The sequence below is a fragment of the Rosa chinensis genome, chromosome 6, assembly GCF_002994745.2.
Source record: "Rosa chinensis cultivar Old Blush chromosome 6, RchiOBHm-V2, whole genome shotgun sequence".
Taxonomy (NCBI): domain Eukaryota; kingdom Viridiplantae; phylum Streptophyta; class Magnoliopsida; order Rosales; family Rosaceae; genus Rosa; species Rosa chinensis.
In genome coordinates this window covers 3108597-3120156 of record NC_037093.1, presented here as the reverse complement: position 1 = coordinate 3120156, position 11560 = coordinate 3108597, and the positions used below count along the sequence as shown (strand labels likewise).

The following is an 11560-nucleotide window of genomic DNA, read 5'->3' as shown; positions in this document are numbered from 1 at the left end:
TGCTCAAGAAGGATGGGTTCAAATGGTCTCCTGCAAGTGAGAAAGCTTTTGAAGATCTTAAAGTAGCTATGACTACAACCCCAGTTCTGGCCCTCCCTAACTTTACTAAAGACTTCACCATTGAATGTGATGCCTCTGATTTGGGAATTGGAGCCATACTATCTCAACATAATCATCCCATTGCTTTCTTAAGCAAAGTGTTAGCTCCAAAGCATCGAGCTTTGTCCGTGTATGACAAGGAGATGATGGCAGTGGTGTTTGCGGTCCAACAATGGAGGCCGTACCTACTCGGGCATCATTTTAACATCATTACAGACCATAGGACAATTCAACATTTTCTTCACCAAAGAATCACTACCCCAACACAGCAAAAATGGTTGATCAAGTTGATTGGATATGATTACACAGTGAAGTATAGGGCAGGGAAAAACAATGTGGTTCCAGATGCACTCTCTAGACAAGGGGAGCTCAATACTATTGTGGGAGTATCAAGTCCCATTTCCCAATTCATGTTTGATTTACAGAATGACACTTTGGCAGATCCGGAGGCTGCACAACTATTTCATGAGCTTCAACAAGGTATGTGCTCTAAAAAGGGATATTCCATTAATAATAACAATCTGTATTATAAAGGAAGAATGTTTGTACCTTTGATTCACTCTTGGAGAGACAAAGTGTTGAATGAATGTCATGCTGGCCTAGTTGGTGGTCATTCTGGTTACCTGAGAACTTACAAGAGGGTTACAAGAACCTTCATGTGGCCTGGAGTCAAAAAATTTGTTAAAAAATGGGTAGCGGAATGTGATGTGTGCCAAAGGAATCACTATGAAGCCATTCTTCCTCCAGGCTTACTCTTACCTTTGGCTATTCCTGAAGGAGCTTGGCAAGGCATCTCGATGGATTTTATAGAGGGTCTACCCAATGATCAGGGGAAATCAGTACTATGGGTAATTGTTGACAGGTTTAGCAAGTATGCCCACTTTGTTCCAATTAGCCATCCTTATACTGCTAAAACAATTGCTGAATTATTTGTGAAAGAGATTTTCAGATTGCATGGTATGCCTGAAGCAATTGTAACAGACAGAGATCCTATTTTTCTTAGCCAATTTTGGGAAGCTTTTTTCAAAATGCAGGGGACTAAACTACACAGGAGCACAGCTTACCATCCGGAGTCTGATGGCCAAACAGAAAATCTTAATAGAACTGTTGAGCAGTACTTGAGATGCATGATCACTGAGAAAGATGGTAGTTGGGTTTCATTGATTCCATGGGCTGAATTTTGGTACAACTCCACGTATCATTCAGCAATCCAAATGTCTCCATTTGAGGCTTTGTATGGTTATCCTCCTCCCAAGGTCGTCCCATATCTTCCCAATTCCACTAATGTTCATGATGTTGATGTTGCTCTACGAGATAGGGATGAGATTTTGGCAAGATTGAAGCTTAATTTGGAGCAGGCTCGAGCTAGAATGAAATCCTATGCGGATAAACACAGAACTGAAAGGGAGTTTGAGATAAATGACTGGGTTTACTTGAAGCTGCAATCTTACAAGCAACAGTCAGTGAAACGCAGACACTCCAATAAGTTGGCTCCTAGGTTCTATGGTCCATTCCAAGTGATAGCTAAGGTAAACAAGGTTGCTTATAAATTACTCTTACCTCCTGATTCAAGGGTACACCCTGTCTTTCATGTGTCACTGTTAAAAAAGAAAGTTGGTGCGAATAAAACTGTTCAGGCACATCTGCCACCTTCATTGAACCCTTTGAATCCAAGGTGGTACCCAGCTAAAGTGTTGGGAAGAGGTATTTTCAAGAAAAAGAATGCACCAGTTACCAAATGGCTTATACAATGGGTGGGAGCTTCTATGGAGGATGCAACGTGGATGGAAGCTGATGAAGTTATGAGATTGTATCCAGATTTCAAGGATGAGTAGTTGTTTCTGTATCCAGATTTCAAGGATGAGTGGTTGTCTCTGCAGCAGGATGGGATGTTGGGATACCAACTTATTAGGAATACCAACTTATTAGTAAAACGCAGCGTTTTGGTTGTTATAGCCTATATATACTCTGTTACTTTCATTTTGTAATTCAACTATCGAATATCTATATAAAAGTCTATCTTTTCTCAGTTTTTCTTCTCTTTAATTTCTGAGGGTACTCATCACTTGCAGAGTATGACGAGGAGATGAGATTTCATACCAAATGTAGCCCAGAAGGTGGCCGGAGTCGCCGGAACTCGCGGAAATCGCCGAAGAAGTCTCGGAGCTTCCAGTCGTCGATTCTCCGTTAACGGGTTGGGTAAGGGTTTGGGTGGTGGCAGAGACGCAGAGGCGTCGGCGGAGAGAGAGACGGAGCTTGGGCATGGGATTGGGAATGGGATTGAGCTTGAGGGAGGGACATGGAGCAAATAAGGATTTGATTTTGGGGTTGGTCTGTAGCTTTACTCTAAATATTCTTCCATGCTTTTCGATCATCTTCTTCAGCTCAAAATCGATAGACTGGATTGCAGTAAGGATTCTAGTACCACCATGTGGAGCCTCATTATTTGATGCTCGTCTATTGGATTTCCAAGTCTGCTCATACTCTCCCTGAAAACACTACACACCGGCTCAAAATTGGTGCTTTTGTAATCAATCAAAGCAGAGAGGTATACCCTATAGATAGTTGCATTCATAATACTAACTTTAATATCAATATTAGTATGTAGTATCTTTCTTCTTTATCATCCAAACAGGCATTTAATTATTCTTGCCATGTCTGCTTCGTAATTGTGTTCCACATAAACTAATAGTAAAGCAAACCATCAGTTTGTAGTCTTGAACAATTCAAAATGTTAGGAATTACATGTTAATGTTGCCTTTTGGTTTGGTTAATGAGTGAGGAATCTATCCTAAGGAATGCTCTGATTCTGCGCAAAATAAGTGTTTGTACCTATTGTTAGGAATAATTTTAAGCAAAAAGGAGGAAAGGCATATGTTAGATAGGTGCTTTGTGTAGTTTTTTTAAGTCATGGAGTTGCGATGAATTCATTTAGGAGTTGGTTCTGGTTTTGTTTCTATTTGGATATGCTGCTGAATGACAAAGTTGAAAGTCTGGAGAACGTTATTTTAGCTCTCGGTGATGACATTATAGTTTCTAGTGCTGCATTGACACTCAACTTTAGCTATCGTGTTAAATCCCCACTCAATTTCATGTCTTGCATTGACATTGTAGTCTCAAGTGGTATGGTTGCATGTGTTCTGGACTTTCATGGTCATTTAAAAAGCTTGCTCACACTGACCAATTCTGAAACTAGTGTATAAATCTAGGTATCAATATATTTTTACATGTTCAAGGGCTAATTGGAATTATTTTTTAATTCATGCATTCTGTTTCATCATATTAGGCACTTGAGACTAAAAGATGTTTACTTTTAATGATAATTGATTTTCTTTTTATAACTTACATTGCTAAACTCTTATCCATGTTCTTAATATAGTCATTTCTTTTTTTAGGTGAAGTGGGGATGTGATTTGCAGAGTGAGCATGAGCGTTATTTAACTGAAGAGGAATTTAGTGGATGCCTAGTAATTGTCAGGGACTATCTGAAGGCATGAACTCTCCTCTCTCTTTTCCCATTTTATGGAATTACAGTAGAAGGGGAAAACTAATTTTGACGTTTAATTCCAGTTCTGAAACTAGTGTCCTGAACCTTTTCATACACCTTACCATTACCAAAGCATGAAAATGCATGTTTTGGGTCAATCAAATTGCAAAATAGTAGGGATACAGAGGAAGAGCATTCTAAAACCCCAAGGTTGTCTGTGGTTTAGCAATCTAATATGTTGACAGTAAAGTCCAGGTTCAGTATATCATGCCACTTTCAAGCTAATTTCATGTCATATATGGCATTATATGTTCCCATGTTAGGTCCAGCATGGTCTATATTTTCCTATGGTTATACTTGACGTCGTATTGTATATATGTCTATATGTAATGGGAAAGGTCACGAATGAGCTTTAGACGAGTCTCATGTTTATTGATACTGTTATATAATATGTTGTGGTTGTGCTTTTGTCAGGTTGGAGAGCTTATCGGTGGAAGCCAGAGAGAAGAGAGGCTTGAATATTTTAGAAAACTGGTTGGATGAATTAAAGGCTGAATAAGGAGGCATACTGGTGGTATCTTGATTTGCATCGTTATGTTCAATTTAATAAGGAGGCATACTGGTGGTATCTTGATTTGAATAAGGAGGCTGAATAACAGCTGAAGAATACGTAGGCGCGTAATAACATGAACATTTGAATATGTTATGATATTTTTTGTGGTTACTTGATGCGAACCAGAAACCAATTGTTATTAGTGTTACTAATATATTTGTATAAGTTATTTTTAAAATTGTCCAATATTAATCATATAGTCACCATAATTTATAAAAATTGAAAGTTAACAAAAATTAATAAGGACATAATAAAGATTAAAAATAATAACAAGAGCATTTGAACAACATTGTTTTGTATACAATTAAGGCAAAATAATCTCTCATGTCCAATTTGGTCATTCCACAAACAAAAAGCACAAGCCAGTTTGATTTACCAAACACTTTGCCATTGCTTCTGCCACTGATAGCTCTTATAAAAAGCCAGTTTACCAAACACTCAGCAGCTTTGCTTTTCAGCCACTTATTCTCAGAAATAAGCAGAAGCCAGCTTTTCTGAAAAGCCCAGCCCTACCAAACATAGCTCAATCCTTTTGGTATTTTTGTTGAAATTGGATTAGGATTTCTATTTGTTTGGGAAACTTGTTAAAATTGAAGTAGAAAGCATTAGCTGGAAGCAATTGGAGAATTTGAATTGTGGAATTCCACGATATTCAGGTCTATGCATGGCAATAGCTTGAGGTAAGAAGAAAGGGACTTTCTTTGTCTGGTTTGGCAAGTGAGAGATGTCTCTCGATGCCATGCTGCACTGCCCAACGTGATTAGGATTTCTATTTGTTTGCGAAACTCAAGGACTAAAATATCGAGTTTCGAGGAAATATCGATGGTCCTGAAAACGGAAATTTCGACGGAAATATCGAGGATATATCGATTTCGGTAAATAATCAAGAAAAATGATGGAAATTTAAAGAAAAACATGGAAATTTTAAATGAAACTTTTAGATATGTTTGTTTAATCAATTATTTACTATATTTCAAAAAAAAATATCTTGAATAAGTGTTATTATATAGTGAACTACAATAATCTAAGGTGAAATATACACTGACAAGTAAAAATTTACTTTAAACATCTCATTTTTTTTCTATAGCTAAAAAACTCAATCACACTTTATATACATTTTTTTGTACATAATACAATGCATATTCAAATATAGTGTAAAATTTTAAAAAGTCCTTGTAAATTTTTGAACGGCCGATAAATCTAAAATAGTCATAGATTTTGAAAATTGGTTATTGATTAAATATTTCTATGGTTTACAAATTCGTAAAAAACAGAGTTGATAGTTTATATCATATATATATAAGTCGCAAAATATAAACCAAGTGGAGGAGTAACAATGATGGCTAAGTCATCTATTTGTTTCTTACCCAAGCAGGGTTCGAATCCCAGTCTTGTTGGCTTGTATTTGCCTTTTTGATTGAAGTTTAAGTGGGAGAGAGATAAGGAAGGAGCACGTGGCCTCAAGTGGGAGAGAAATAAAGGACACGTGTTTAAGTGGGAGAGAGATAAGGAAGGAGCACATGGCCTTAAGTGGGAGAGAGATAAGGAAGGAGCACGTGGCCTCAAGTGGGAGAGAAATAAAGGACACGCGGTTGGCTTGTATTTGCCTTTTTGATTGAAGTTTAAGTGGGAGAGAGATAAGGAAGGAGCACGTGGCCTCAAGTGGGAGAGAAATAAAGGACACGTGTTTAAGTGGGAGAGAGATAAGGAAGGAGCACGTGGCCTCAAGTGGGAGAGAAATAAAGGACACGCGGCAGGTATGTGGACGAGTGGTAGGAATATTCTCTAAAATATCGTACATATCGAGTAATTTCGCGAAATAACCCGAAATTTCGGGAAATATCGAGAATTTCGCGCAAAATTAATTGGTAAGTGAAAGATATATCGGGACATGAAAAAAATGAAATTTTCGCCGAAATTTCGGCGATTTTTTCGATTTTTTAGTCTATGGCGAAACTTGTTAAAATTGGAGAATTTGAATTGTGGAATTCCACGATATTCAGGTCTACGCGTGGCAATAGCTTGAGGTAATAGCTAGTGACAAGAGTTTGTTCTCTTGGTTTGGGTTTTGCCCAACAGTCTACTCCTTGGTCCATGTACATACATGTGCATTTGCAAGCATAATTAGCTATAATGAGCCACGCTCATTGTACCGCCAGGGGTACCAACGCCCACCATATGTGTGACTGGCGTAAAGATAGCTAGCCGGGTTACCGCCTGAGCCCCGGATCAACCCCAAAGCACCGCCGACGCGCCACCACGCGCCGTGTCAAGTTAGCATCAGAAGCTACTGAAACTGGGAACTGAAGCACATCAGTCCCACATCTAAAACAAGGAGAAGATCATCCTCTTCCTCACCTATAAAAGGTCCTCTCCTCTCTCCTCATTAATTACGCATTTACTACTCATTATTGTTATGCTGCCTATATGCGTTGACTGACTTAGGCATCGGAGAGTTGAAGACCGCCCAGCGCGGTCTCCCTCTAACGCCCTGTCTTGTGTTTGGCAGCTAGCAGTAATCCTCAGATCGGTAGAGTAGCGGTCCGCCCGCCGGACCAGCGTTAGACCAAAGTTTGGCTACCGCCAGACTTTTGAGCATTAACATTGGCGCCGTCTGTGGGAAACCTTGAACAAAAAGTCATCCCATCACAATTACCATGACTAACGGTAGCGGGGGAAATGTCGAGGAGCAGGCAGACCAGTCCGCCGTTCCCCAACCCGCCCACCCAGCGGTAAGCATCAACCGCGCACTATTCAGCACCCCGGTCAACCCCGGCGGCGAAACAAATCCAAGCCGCAGCCGCCCCCCAGGTCAGGACCTCACCGCCTTGTATGAACTGGCGCTGGCGGACCTCCACAAAGCAAACAGAGAGCGCGAGCAGGAACGCAAGGAAAAGGCTGAGGCCCAGGAGCAGGTGGCCACGCTGATGACGCGTTTCGACGAGCTAAAGCGGGCGCTGGACGCAAACGCCAACCCAGCACGAAGTGAGCAGTCACACAGCACCAGACACAGCCGGCCTACCGCTGGTATAGGACCCATTGTGCAAATGCAGGTACCGCTAAACCCACCTGAGCTGGCAGGAATGGGACCACCCCCTGTCCCCCAACTGTTGGAGCAGGAGGCGGAGTCATCGCTGCGCACCCATCGCTCGAGGACTAGAGCAAGGGCTGAGGGCAATCTACCCACTCCCGGGCGAGGGTCAGTTCCGCGGAGCGCCCGAGCAGGCCCCGCTGGCAACACAACCGCCCAAATTTTGGAGAGGATGCAGCAGTTAGAACAGAGGCTAATCCTGGCGGAGGCAGGCACCCCGGCGCCAGCCCCAAACCCACTCTTCGCGTCCAGGCCAGGACCATTCACCGCTACAATTTTGCAAGCCGTCAGACCAGCGTTTGCAAAGACCCCAAAAATGTCACAGTATAGCGGTAAGACCAATCCCTTCGTCCACATGGACACGTTCAAGAAGGTCACCAACAACAAGGGATTTGATGACGCCACCCTGTGCCACTTGTTCAGCGAAACGCTGGATAGTGAGGCAATGAGTTGGTTTTTTGAGTGTCCGCCAGGGTCCATCGGCTCATTCCAGGCGTTATCCCATGCTTTCCTCTCTCGATTCATCTTGTTGTCCGCCGGTCATCACAACACGAGCCAGTTGTTTGGCGTCCGGCAGGGAGAGGACGAATCATTGAAGGCATTCGTCACAAGATGGCGGGCGGCAGCATCTCAGTGCCGCGATCTCGACAAAACAATGGCTTCGGCAGCTTTCAAGCAGGGACTCCTCAAGGGACCATTCCTCTATCACCTCAACTACAATCATCCACATGCGGCGTATGATCACCTTATGAGTGAGGCGGTCATTCATGCCCAGGTAGAATTTATCACATATGGAGAAACCCCACCGCCACCAGCAACACCAACAAAATCATCTCAACCCTCCTCCAGCCATCAAGAGACCGCCAGCAAAGCCCCCACTGCACCGCCAGCTGACAAGAAGAGGGAGTGGCAACAGGGCAGTTATCAAAGCAAGAGGCAGAAAGACAACCACTACAAGGGCAACCGCCCATCCCATGGGGACAATCGCAACAAGCAGACGGAGTCCTCTCAGCGGTATGCAGTATTCACGGTCCTCACAGCCTCGTACGAGGAAATTTACAATCAGTGCAAGGATCAGATACCACCACCACCCTCACCGAAATTCCCCAAAAAGGGCAAGCCAAGAAACACCGGCATGTGGTGCAAATACCACGACGACAGCGGTCACAATACCAACAGTTGCAACGCTCTCAAAACGGCCATTGAGACCCTGTACCGTGACGACAAGATGGATCAGTTCAAGGTGCGCCAACCGCCACCTGTGATTGCCAACATTGAGCCACTGGGCCGCATCAACACCATCGATGGCGGGGCTCTAATCACCAACATGTCTCACAGGGCAAGAAAGCGTTACGCACGCGCCAATCACCCAAAGGAAGTCTGTAACATCCGCTACGAGAGATCCGCCAAACTCCCAAAGTCTGGTTGGGAGCCTATCACCTTCTCAGAAGAGGAGGAGCGCGGAGTACATCTACCCCATGACGACCCATTTCTGATCGATGCCATTCTCGACAGATGGTCAGTGGGAAGAATCCTGGTGGATAGCGGATCTGCTGTCAATGTCATATTCAGCGGTTGTTACAACAACCTTAAGCGGAACAAGAAACTACTACAAGACCATGAGCCATTGCTTAGCTTCTCCGGCGATATCACTCAACCACTGGGTTCTGACTACATGCGGTTAACCATCGGCTCCAGTCCATATATGGCGGAGGTACATACTGAATTTATAATTGTGGATTGTTTCAGTTCGTATAACGCCATCATAGGACGGCCGGCACTCAACAAGCTCAAATGCATCATCGCCGGATACATGCTTCTCATGAAGTTCCCCACACCCAATGGCACGGGCTGTGTCAAGGGAAGTCAGCAATTGGCACGAGAGTGCTACTCAACCACCATTGCGCGGTCAACCCGCCGCCACGAAATCCTAACGGTAGGAAATCAGGCACCGCCACCAGATATCTTCGAGGATCCTAGGGATGAGGAGAAGAAATATGTGAAGAAGGAACCGGTCAATCCGGAAACATCGTTGAAGGTCATCAGCATCTCCGACGAGCACCCAGAGCGGACAGTCCGCATAGGAGCTCAGCTAGACCCAGAGGTGGCGGCAGAACTCACTCAATTCCTACGGGACAACGCCGCCGTCTTCGCATGGTCATATGCAGACATGCCAGGTATCTCTCCTGAAATCATCACACACAAGCTAACCATCAAGCCATCCTTCTATCCTATCAAGCAGAAGCGAAGGGCCTTTGACGAGGAGAAATACCGCGCCATAGGAGAGGAGGTCGCCAAGCTCCAGGGCATGGGATTCATTCGCCAGGTAGTCTATCCCCAGTGGATCTCCAACCTGGTCATGGTCAAGAAGCCTAGCGGTAGGTGGCGGATGTGTGTCGACTTCAAAATCTCAACAAGGCGTGCCCAAAGGACAGTTTCCCTCTACCACGCATTGATCAGCTGGTTGACGCAACAGCCGGGCATGAACTCCTCAGCATGATGGACGCTTTCTCCGGCTACAATCAGATCAAGATGCATCCCAGCGATCAGGAGTGTACCACCTTCACCACCGACAAAGGCCTGTACTGCTACAATGTTATGCCTTTCGGTCTGAAGAACGCCGGTGCAACTTATCAGCGGCTGATGAATGCTATGTTCGCTGAACATTTGGGCAAGATAATCGAAGTCTACGTGGACGACATGTTGGTCAAGAGTATAAAGGCCAGCGGACATGTGGCAAACCTCAAGATCATAGTTACCATCCTCCTGGCCTATGGCATGCGCCTCAACCCAGAAAAATGCTTCTTTGGCGTCACCGCCAGCAAATTTCTGGGTTATATCGTCAGTGAACGAGGAATCGAGGCTAACCCGGACAAGGTACAGGCCATACTCGACCTGGCGGACCCTGAGTATAAGGTACATGTCCAGTGCCTCCAAGGCAAGTTAACCGCCCTTTCTCGATTCATCTCCAGGCTCACTGACAGGTGTGCCCCATTTTTCAAACTCCTCAAAACGACTCACAAGAAAGTCATCAACTGGAACCCAGAGTGTCAGACGGCGTTTCAGGGCTTGAAGAATTACCTAGCGGCAGTCCCACTACTCTCTATCCCTGTGCAAGGAGAGACACTGTTCATATACCTAGCGGTATCGGTATCAGCGGTGAGTTGCGCCATTGTCCGGCTGGAGGGACAGGACGAGCTCCCAGTTTTCTACGCCGGCAGAGGCATGAACGGGGCAGAAACAAGATATCCACCCTTGGAGCAGCTAGCTCTCGCACTCATCGTTGCCGCCAGGCGCCTCCGCCAGTATTTTCAAGCACACACAATCCATGTGCTAACCAATCAATCGCTGAGACAGGTGATGCAGAACCCTGAACATTCAGGGCGCCTCAGCAAGTGGGCCATCGAGCTCAGTGAATTTGACATAGATTACAAGCCAAGAACCGCCATGAAGGGCCAGGCGGTAGCGGACTTCATCGCTGAGCTCACCGAGCGTCAGCCCAATCCCGGCACGGAGGCTGAGCCCGGGATAGAAATGGTAACCGCTGAGGAGCCAGCTCCCCTACAGTCAGATTGGAACCTGCATGTGGACGGCTCCGCCAGCGCCAAGGCCAGCGGCGCCGGAGTCATTCTGATAGGACCAGGGGGACTGAACGTGGAATACGCATTGAAATTCAACTTCAAGGCCTCCAACAATATGGCGGAGTACGAAGCACTCATTGCCGGCTTACTCCTCGCCATCGATTCAGGGGCTGACAATGTCAACATCTTCAGTGATTCCCAGTTGGTCGTTAACCAGGTCAATGACAGCTTCCAGGCCAAGGACCAACAGTTAGCGGCATACTTGGGGTACGTTAAGACACTCCTCAGGAAATTCAAATTTCATAACATCACACAAATCCCCAGGGAAAAGAACGCCAAGGCTGATTCACTGGCAAGACTGGCAACCGCCCAGCCACATCAGAGTCCAGCGGACACAAGAGTGGAGTGTCTTGACAAGCCAAGTATCACAAAAACTCTGGCGGAGATCTTCAACATCGAGGTCAATACCAGCTGGATGGACGAAGTCATTGAGTACAAGCGCAACGGCACATTGCCGGAAGACAAGGTTAAGGCGCGACAACTCAAGCGGAGGGCAACCCGCTACAACATCCAGAACGGCAAGCTGTACCGCCAGGGATTCACCCATCCCAACCTCCGCTGCCTAACCCCAGAGGAGGGAAAGGTCGTTCTGGCGGCAATTCATAGCGGAGAATGCGGAAACCACTCAG

At 45.1% G+C, this 11560-nt stretch overlaps 1 long non-coding RNA gene across 1 annotated transcript; it reads right to left on the bottom strand.

Annotated features, from left to right (window-relative positions):
* Positions 1 to 16: 16 nt before the first annotated feature.
* Positions 17 to 715, bottom strand: LOC121050051. The gene is made up of 2 exons (XR_005801663.1): positions 649 to 715; positions 17 to 284 (listed from the first exon to the last, which is right to left on the bottom strand). It is a non-coding gene; the product is annotated as an uncharacterized LOC121050051 (long non-coding RNA).
* Positions 716 to 11560: the final 10845 nt, after the last annotated feature.